Source organism: Leptodactylus fuscus, chromosome 6 (assembly GCF_031893055.1).
Source record: "Leptodactylus fuscus isolate aLepFus1 chromosome 6, aLepFus1.hap2, whole genome shotgun sequence".
In the NCBI taxonomy this organism is placed as follows: Eukaryota; Metazoa; Chordata; class Amphibia; order Anura; family Leptodactylidae; genus Leptodactylus; species Leptodactylus fuscus.
Genome location: NC_134270.1, coordinates 15,357,906 through 15,368,643, shown reverse-complemented (window position 1 = coordinate 15,368,643; position 10,738 = coordinate 15,357,906). Strand labels below are relative to the sequence as shown.

General features: G+C 43.4%; 1 protein-coding gene across 1 annotated transcript in view; it reads left to right on the top strand.

The window, feature by feature from the left end:
* Window positions 1–10,738, top strand: part of TMEM100 (transmembrane protein 100) — a 29,006-nt gene that overhangs the window by 12,979 nt on the left and 5,289 nt on the right. Inside the window, exon 2 of the mRNA XM_075279416.1 lies at window positions 9,483–9,655. The gene's annotated coding sequence lies outside the window, so the exon portion shown is untranslated. The remainder of the gene's footprint in view (window positions 1–9,482; window positions 9,656–10,738) is intronic.

The window sequence follows — 10,738 nt, the reverse complement described above, 5'->3', positions numbered from 1 at the left end:
TCACCTTGAGAAATGGTCTCGAGCTAAGGACTAGGAGCTAGGACTAGGTGGATCCCTGGAGTGGGTTCATAAATTCAAGTTTTTAGATGGCTTTGGCCGAACCCCATATTTTTGTAAAAAAGTTAAATTATAACAAGTGCTACTTTTTTTTGTTGTTGTTGCTTCGGCTGCAAAAACTGCATCGGACAGTCCTAACTGTTTACAAAGGCAACGCGAGGACATGGCATCCATGTGACATCATCGGGCCAATCGGGGTTATCTCTAAATTCCTTTCCGCAGTAATATACTGTAACCTTCATGACCGGACTCCATTAACACGCCCATAGTGATAGATTATCTGAAATTTCAGTTCCTTAATAATGGATTGTATATGGACCTCTACATATAACCATGTGGGGGCCACAAAACATGGGCCGGTCCTATCCTGTCCATTTCATTCAAGTGGAAAACACGTATACCACCTGTGTGCCGCCCATTGGGGTCCACATGGACCCGTAGGAACCCTTCGGTGTTGGGTATGAAGCCTTAGTATATGACACAATATAATGAGGTGTACTGTAGGTATAATGGATCCTTTAAAGGGAATGACTTGTTTTTTAATCAAGTTTTATGTTAAACGTATTTTTAAAAAGTTTTTGTGATGTTTTTACAAATTTTCCATGCTATCTACATTTTAAAAAATTCTAAAAAATCCCGCAGTTCAGCCTCTGTCCACTAGGGCATAGAATAGGCCGTGGCTTCCTGTTTTCTGTAGATTTCTTTGCAGCAGTCACCTCACTTACAGCACACTGATGATCATAGCGATCATGTATCCTATCCTATCCTATTAATATTATAAATGTGAAAGTTTGTGAGTTTGTGGGTTTGTGTGTTTGGATGTTTGCATGTTTGGATGTTTGTTCCTCAATCACGGAAAAACCGCTCCACCGATTTGGCTGAAATTTTCCACAAACATAGTTAATACACCCGATTAAACAATAGGCTACTTTTCGTCACAATAGCGCACATAACGATACTCCAGGAGGCTCTCTTTAACGCTCCGGAGCAGCCATGTTTGCCAACCCCCACCGCTCTGACAATCCGCGACACCCCCCACCCATGTCAATACCCCTAGGCGGTCTAAAAAATGCAAAAAAAAAAGTTTAAAAAAAGTAAAAAAAAAATATTTAAAAAAATTAAAAAGGATTAAAAATTCAGATCACCCCCCTTTCCCTAGAACACATATAAAAGTAGTTAAATACCGTGAAACCCATACATGTTAGGTATCACCGCGTCCAAAATCGCCCGCTCTACAAAGCTATACAAATATTTTTCCTGTTCGGTAAACGCCGTAGCGGGAAAAATGGTCAAAAGTGCCAAACCGCCATTTTTTCACTGTTTTGATTCTGATAAAAATTTGAATAAAAAGTGATCAAAGCAATAACATTTCCCGAAAATGGTAGAACTAAAAAGTACACCCGGCCCCGCAAAAAAAGACGCCCTATACAACCCCGTACACGCACGTATAAAAAAGTTACGGCTGTCGGACTATGGCGACTTTTCAAAAAATAAATTTTTTAACACAGTTTTGGATTTTTTTTAAGGGGTCAAAATGTAAATGAAACCTTATAAATGAAGTATCACCGGAATCGTAATGAAACACAGAATACAGGGGACATGTCATTTTGGTTGCACAGTGAACGCCGTAAAACCAAAGCCCGTAAGAAAGTCGCAGAAATGCATTTTTTTCTTCAAATCCACCCCATTCTGAATTTTTTCCCTGCTTCCCAGTACATTATATAGAATAAATAATGGTGGCATCATAAAGAAAAATTTGTCCCAGGAAAAATTAAGACCTCATATGACTCTGGGAGCGGAGAAATAAAAAAATTATGGGGTTTGGAAGGAGGGGAGTCAAAAACGAAAAATGCCATCGGCGGGAAAGGGTTACCTTAAAATACTTCTGTCCCAAAGTCACTATGTAAAGTTTCTCACAACACCGTATATATAGCAGCTCAAATACAAAGTAACTTCAACACAAAAGTCTCACGTATTCTCTGAATTACAGCAAAAACAAGATACAAACTTACATTTCATATCCCATCCCTTATACACAGTACGAAAACCTTACCCGCGCCTGTATATACCCACTGCTACAATCACCGCAGACGAAGTCGCGGGTACCAGCTAGTAGGTATATATATCACAGTAGGTGATGTCACTGCACTGCTCGTCCGAGTGTGGGGATGTTGGGACTTATGAAACTTATTAAATTCACAATTCCCTTCATGTTAAAGGGATTGTCTGGGATTAGAAAAAAAATTAAAATTTGCTTTCCAAAAATATACAACTCTCGTCTATGGCTTGTCCGAGTCACATTTACGACTTACCCTAGATTCACGTGACATTGAGTATGGGCCGGTGACCATATTTTTAATGGCCATCACAGGGGCGCATTGAATTCAATGCAATTTTTGTGTTTTGGCTGCGAAAAATGGGCGTCCTTTGGGTACAAACTGGCCATGAGGAACGTACATTTGACTTTAGACTTAGACGACAGTATCAGGCTCAGCACATGCACAGGATTAGCACATTGAGTGACCCCAATATGTGAATCTAGTCCACTTGTGTATAGATTTGTAGCATCTGGATAGAATCATGAATGTTGCGAATTACTGGCAGTAAAACCCGAAACCTCGGGGGCCTAAGAGTATATTAGAAATCTACTGAACAGTACAAGGAACTCGTCGTGCCATCAGATCTACGCGTAGCATTTGATAGAGCTTAGATATATAATTTTTTCAAAAATTTTTGGTCTGGAAAACAAAAATTTTTTGGATTTTTCTACCCAGAAATCATTACTATACTGTGGATTCTTTTCAGGACCCAGAATATAATAATTAGGAGGGGCAGAAATGTCATCCTCACCATCCCGCACCTTTCTCGGTGTTCTCTCTCCGCTACTTTTTTTGGTGTCTTCTGGCCTCTTCTGTGATATCAGTGGTTCCACGTGAGCACTAAGGATGTTATTGGGCTTTAGTGGTCAAGTGGGGCGTATTGTGATCAAGGTGTCATGGCGTCAACCAGCTCCATGTGACAGTGCCAGGCTCACAAAGGAAGGGCCCCGGGAAAAACCATCAGAGGCGGTGAGGGAGCCCGGGAGAGGTTATCTTTCTGCACCTCCCCTGGACCTGTGATTTTTATACTCTGGGTTCTGAAGAGATATATAAGTATAGTAATGATCTGTGGGTGGTGAACCCCAAAAATTTGATGGCCAAATTTTTGGGAAAATCTGTAATGACCTCACCTTGCTGTATGTTTGGATGTTTGTTCCTCAATCACGCCCAAAGTGCCGAACGGATTTCAATGAAATTTGACACATACCTAGAATGTCACCAGGAATCAGCCATAGGCACCTTACTATCCCCGTATATTACTGGGCTTCGCGCCCGCGAGCACCGAAATTACGTTCCGTGTGGGCAGAAGGACCTGAGATGATGTCATCTCAGGCCCTTCAACCGTTCCCCGATTGGATCGCACGATGGGGGGGCGGAGCTATAGAGACTGTAGCTGGCACACAACGAGATGAAGAAGATGGCGTTGCATGTGTCGGCAGGCGAGTGCCGAAGATGCCGCCATTGTTTTGGCCCGCGTGTGGCGTGGAGCGATGAGTGCGCTGGGTGCACAGGGGTGGGCAGGGGGAGGTAAAACTGGGGCGAATGTCAGCCATCGTTCATGTGCCCCTGACGTCCGTAACGGGTGTTGGACATGGCGGCCAATGGACACATTGACAGATGTCACCGTGCAGCAGAGTATGCTCACAATATGCACGCATCTAACTGTATGGGAGGGGGGCTGGGTGTGCTGGGGGGAATGCCGGGGGCTGGGGGCTGCGTGTGCTGGGGGGTCTTGGGGCTGTGCGAGGTTCAGGGGTGGGGGGGCCGGGGGCGCGATGGTGGGGTGTAGCGTGCAGGGGGCGCAAGGGAAGGGGCAGGGGGGGAGACCAGGTACCGCGCTTGAGGTGGGGGGGGGGGAAATGCTACTATATTATTATAGCACTTTCAGTTCGAAACAATACTTGGCAAACCCCCGATTATTCACTAAATCCGACCTCCTCGATTACCCCGACAATCATTCACTAAAAAAACCTCACGAGGTTCACCCAAGTTCTACCGACTTACCCCACAAAACTATACATCCATCTGCTCCGCTCCTCCAACTCCCAACACGCGTCCCACAGATCGGACCAGTTCCCCTTTAAGAAAAACTCAAATCGTATCATTCTTACAAATCTGATAACAATCTTTGCCCGAGGATTTCCCACCAGTGTGTCACAAGACGTCGTAAAGTTTGTTAATCAACAAGCCCACAACTCCGAAACAGAACGCTCTCTTGTCTACATCTTAGTACATAGCAGTGTAAGAACTCCTTGTATTTATTGCAGTAAATATCCGCCTTGCGCCGGAACGATTTTAAGATATTTTTACGACCGATCTATAAAATCTTCTGATAAGGGTAAATGGTAAATCCACCTTGACCAATCTCGTCTTCCAATCTTTAACTACCGTAACATAGTTTGAAGGACAAAAACGGGTCCCCCGTGAAGGATTCTTTGGCATCTCTTACGGAGTTTGTAAAATATTGACTGTTCTAAGTATCTAATGACGTTCCAGAGGAATTTTTTGCCTCTCCTGCCCCTTTACTAGGACCGTACAATGGTTGTTTCGACATTCCTACCAGCTTATGGATGGATCGCTCTCTGCTCAGGAAGAAAAGGTCAAAAAAGTCAATTGTTCCCCCTCCTGTAATTACTGCTGTAGGACCCCAGGGACACCTCGCCTTAAGTGTCATGTAAGATAGAAGTAATATTACCCCTCGGGACCTATAGTGGTGGCATTTTTTTAGGAAATCTGATGCAGGGAACATCTGGAATGTTGGGCTGAAACTATAGAAGGCTGGAAGCCTCGTCGGTGTTATGGTGTCGTCATAAACAACATAGTGCCCTGCCGTATGACCCCAAGGACCGTGTCAGTGTCTTGGTACTGTGGGGAATTATGTTTTTTTAAATATTTTTTTACATAAAATTTCAATATCCTATCCACTTAGGGAAAAAACAATATGTTCTTGGTCACACGCTAGTGCTTTAAAAAATTTACATTTTTTGCACTTTAGCCCCCTACCATAAATCGATGTGCTTGTTCATCCATGTCAGTGGTGCCTTTTTTAGGAACACCATACAGCTATGACCCGTACATAGCTTAAAGGGATTCTACCATTAAAATAAAAAATTTTTTGGCGATCACACTTAGGAATAGCCTTAAGAAAGGTTATGCTTCTCCTACCTTTAGATGTCTTCTCTGCGCCGCCGTTCGGTATAAATACCGGTTTTCGTTGGTATACAAATAAGTTCTCTCACAGCACTGGGGTCGGGCTCCAGGGCTCAAACAGCACTGGGGGTGTCCCCAATGCTGCGAGAGAACTCTCCAGTGCCACCTCCATCTTCTTCAGGAACAGCCTCTTCACGCGTCTTCTTCCGATGCTGGGGGTCAAACTTCTAGGCCTCGGGCAGAGCCGACTGCGGATCCCCGTGTCCACAAGAAAAGTGGCCACATACACTGTAAGTAAGTGGCCATTTTCTTGTGGCCTGTGGGCATGCGAAGTTGGATCTAGAAGTTTGACCCCCCCAGTGCCGGAAGAAGACGCGTGAAGAGGCCGTTCCTGAAGAAGATGGAGGACTCTTGCAGCATTGGGAACGCCCCCAGTGCTGTTTGAGTGCTGGGGCCCGCCCCCAGTGCTACGAGAGATCTCATTTGTATAACCACGAAAACAGGGATTTATACCGAACGACGGTGCGGAGAAGACATCTAAAGGTAGGAGAAGAATAGCCTTCCTTAAGGCTATTCAGAAGTGTGATCGCCATAAAAATTGATTTTAATGGTAGAATCCCTTTAAGCACAAGAGCCATGCCCATGCCATATGCTGCAAAGTCAGCCAACATCCTGCTGCAATGGGAATGATAGGGATAACCCCTACAAAAGCGGACTCCCCGAACAAAATACCGAATGCAGATGTGAACCAGGCCTAAGTCTCATTTTTACCTGTTTGGTGCTAGGTTCCCACTAGCATTTGGGTTTCCGCTGGGGGACCCGAAAGACGCAAACCCTATCCACTGAAAAAGCGGCTACACGCGGAAACCCGTTGACCCCATAGACTATAATAGGGCCTGCAGGGTTGCCGCTTGGTTTTTGCCAATTTTATACTGAAATCGACTTGGATAAAAACCCTATTTGCTGGTTTTATCTCTCCACCAATTTTAAGCAAAATCTGGGACAGAGTGCCCAAACACTGGTGTGGTGTGAGCCAAAAGGAGCCAAAAGAAAGTCTACAAATCACTAATGGTAAATGGAATCCCACCAATGACCCCTTCTGACATGTGAGGACTTCTGTAGGATAAGTGAGACCATACCTGAGAGTTTTGGAAGGACATACATAAGCCAGATAAAAGTCAATGCTGATCTTGGTTGGACTGGTCAACTGTGCCGGGGTTGTCCAGAGTCTTCCCCAATAAAACAAGAATTGGAGATGTTGTTCTTCAGTACATCTAATCCTATGTTAGGAGATAACCCAACCCCAGAGGCATCTTATTCCCGTTTCCCTTTGGGGAGCACTTGTACACTACCTAACCGAGCATGCATGTCTATGGATGAGCCAGGAGGAATAGCTGCTCTCTGAACAAGCCTTGGTGTACGGCGATCATTAACTCAATCATGTTGGAGACTTTGGGAAAGTTGTTTAGATAGTGACAGAAACCTTGTAGCTACCTTGGAAGGATAATTGGTTTTCCACTGATCGTTCTTCATGTTCTCTCGTTACATATTATCCATCATTACCATGTAAACCTCAGATAGATTAGTAGCTATTACCTTGGTAATGGATTGTGATGGGGTCATAAAATCTTTTACACTAACCTTGTCTCCAGGTCTGTGTTCACACAATACTTATGACTTGGTCATTTACAAGAAAACCTCATAAAGTCTTCTGTTTGACTTGTTATCTGCAAGATCATGACGACCTTCCATGGTTTATATATGGCTGCCCTTAAACTACTGAACTGTCATAGGTTTGACCATAAATCATTGCTGAGTTTCAGAGAAAATGTAAATGAATAGTCCAGGGGACTAGAAGAAACTTTGTAATGTATCTTATTAAAGAAATCTGTTTCCTACTCCATTTACTTTTTACATAGAAGTGTATGGAGAGAGGAAGGGGGAGAAGACCAACTAACTGCAGCTGCAGTTAGTTGGTCTTCTCCCCCTTCCTCTCTCCATACACTTCTATGTAAAAAGTAATCTCTTCTGACGCTGCTGAATCTTCAGGATGACACTATCACTGCACAGAATGAGACAAATCTAATTAACATCCTCCTCCCCCTCCACTCTCCATAGACTTCTGTATTTGAGGCCAGTGTGGATATAGATTCTTTACAATCTATGTGAAGATGAGGAAGAAGAGAAGGAAACAGATAAGGAAGATATATTACAAAGTTCCTTATATCCTCTTGTACTATTCATGTATAAGACATGGTATATACTTGGAGGACCACTTTAAACACCAGGTTTGGGGTGAGTGGACCCGAAAGGACAAGCCCTACCTGGCTCATAATTCATAGGTTCCTGCCTGAGCACAAATAAACAATATAGTGAGAGTAAAGGCCCCATACACATAGGAGACAAGTTACCCGACTGTATGTGGGGGTCTCCCAACTCTTCCCAATATATAATAAAGGGGAAAAGAAGAATTGGGCAGGTTGAACTTCAGTGTCTGAGTGTTAGAAGTGTCCAGCAATGGCTTAAAGGGATTCTACCATTCAAACCTTTTTTTTTTGTAGATAAGACGTCGGAATAGACTTTAGAAAGAATTTGTCTCTTACCTTCAGATGTGATCTTCGCTGCGCTGTTCCTTAGAAATACCGGTTTTTACCGATATGCAAATTAGTTCTCTAGCAATGATGGGAGCGGGCCCTAGCTCTGGAAATGTGATGGGGGCGTCCCCACTACTGCTCGAGAACAGGCTCCAGCGACGCCTCTATCTTCGGCTGGATCCTCCCCTTCTTTCATCATCTTTCTTCAGCGTCACCTCTGACACCTGCGCAGTTGGCTCTGCCAGTGAGACACTAGTAGAGCCGACTGTGCATGCCGGCCGGCGGCCATAGTTTCAAGGTCGTAATTGCGCGCATGCGCAGTCGGCTCTACTACTGTCTCACTGGCAGAGCCAACTGCACAGGCGTCGGAGGTGATGCCAAAGAAAGACGGCGAAAGAAGGGGAGGATCCAGCCGAAGATAGAGGCGTCGCTGGAGCCTGTTTTCGAGCAGCAGTGGGGATGCCCTGAATGCATTTCCAGCGCTGGGGCCCGCCCCCATCGCGCGAGAGAACTAATTTGCATACCGGTAAAATATGGTATTTCTAAGGAACGGCGCGGCGGCGATCACATCTGAAGGTAAGAGATGAATAGCCATTCTAAAGGCTATTCCAACGTCTTATCCACACAAAAAAAGGGTTTTAATGGTAGAATCCCTTTAAGGAGTCTGATAAACTTCTTTGATCTCCTTTCTGATGTCCTTTGATGGCTGTCAACCTGTGCTTTCCCCCTGGGAGAAGATTTATGATACACAGCCTACCACTGTCAGAAGATGAACACTTTCATGGTAAACTAGCATTCAGGGGTGTATAGTCAAGAAGGGATTCTGTGGCACAAAATGGAAAGGGGGGGGGCACCAAGAGCGGATGAGGATGATAGGAAGCTTGTGTGTGTGACAAATCATCATGGTGGTCTGGGCTGAAGTAGTTAAGGAAAGGGAACAGTAAGGGGATACTCACATGGTGAAAAATGAAGAGGAATTTGCCGCCTGTTACCCACAATGGGCAGCTGAATGGGCCTGGTCAGCAAGGAGTCTGAAGCTGCAGAATCTGCCACAAGTTAGAGCAGGAAGCTTATTTTTTCAGCCTCCTGCTGCGATCTCTGTCTCCCATTGACAACAATAGGAGACGGAATCTGCCACTGATTGGGGGGCGTCATCCATCCCCCTAATTCCTATATATGAACGGCCTCTGAATGCTGCCAAAATATATAGACAGAGGTGGATGATGGTTATGAGGTTTAGTTAGTAGGGTGAGCCCATGAACCTTTAGCAGTTACCTGGTTGTTCGCCGACTTATAAGACATCATTCATCTTGCAAAGTTTATTTCACGATATATCCCAGAAGTATTGTTTCCTGATCCTTTACTTGGCAGCCTCTCCATCTGTCCAATTCACATCGTCACAATATAGAGGAGCAAGAGGTCAAAAAAGTAAGACATTGCTGCCAAGAAGCGAGGTGTAAGAGGCCGAGCTTTGCCCCGGAGCCTGGCCCCTTTCTCCTCGGTACGGCCCAGTCATAATTGCAAACAAACGCCTATTCACTCTCTTCTGATTCGCGTCCCATTTTTTTTTTTCTTTCTATAGAAAACCTTCGGCGCTAACTATGTGTTATCTGTAAGTCAGCCTCAAGCTGCAGGCGGGCACACGGCGTTTCCTCCTGGGGTTCCTGCCGAGCACAAACTGGATCGAGACAAAATACTTGTTTTGTTGACCACAAACCCTTGGGATTTGCAGACCATGGATTACAGATTTCCACGGTAGGTTCACAATGTAATGCTTGCTTGTAAATGTGAATTGTTGCACATCTCTCAACGCTTAAGATCGCCGGGCAGACGTCTCGAGGAATCATTAGGTCTTGTGCAAAGAAAAGAAGATTCTATTGGATTATCGACACGTTAAGTAGGAAGTTTCGAGGCAAATGTGCAAAGAGTTAGAAATTGTTACAAAGTAGAATTCTGTAAATATTTATGTTACTAGCTAACTAATTGGATATGTTCATTTGCATATCTTTGCATATGTCATTTCAAATTGTTCTACTTTTTTTTACATTGTTGTTACATTGTATATATGTACATGATGATATACTGGAATGGCAGTATATAAAGTCATTGTAACAGGGTGCAGGAAACTTTGTATGTTTCTCTAGCCTTAGTCTTAGGAATGTATTACATAGTAATGTCTAGGGGATATACTATATATATATATATATATATATATATATATATATATATATATTAGAGAAAATCTCACTTCAGGATAATACTCGTGCTAATAGATAGACTGGATATTGTATACATGTATAGGTTATATCTAAGCTAGCCTGGATATGGAGTCACAGAGTCACGTCTATGAGATGATCACCCAAAATATCATGGAAGAGTGGTCAACAGGGGGGAGGGAAGGGGTCTACTCAAAGGAGGGGGGCAATTTTATTAAATGTGGTGAAAAGGATGAAACAGTAAAGCAAAGCAAAAGATCTGTATATAATCTGTGCTGTAACATATAAGTAGGGTTATTATTATTATATGGAATTACTTCTTAGATAGATAGATAGATGATAGATAGATAGATAGGAGATAGATAGATAGATAAAAGTGAGACAGATAAAATGAGGTAACGATAGAAAGATACAGTGATAGATGATAGACTTGATCTATCATGTATGCATATTGTAAAATGTATTTCCGTTTATCTACATCTTATCTCATATCTAACTATACACAATATCTATCTATCTATCTATCTATCTCCTATCTATCTATCTATCTATCTCCTATCTATCTATCTATCTATCTATCTATCTATCTCCTATCTATCTATCATCTATCTATCTATCTATC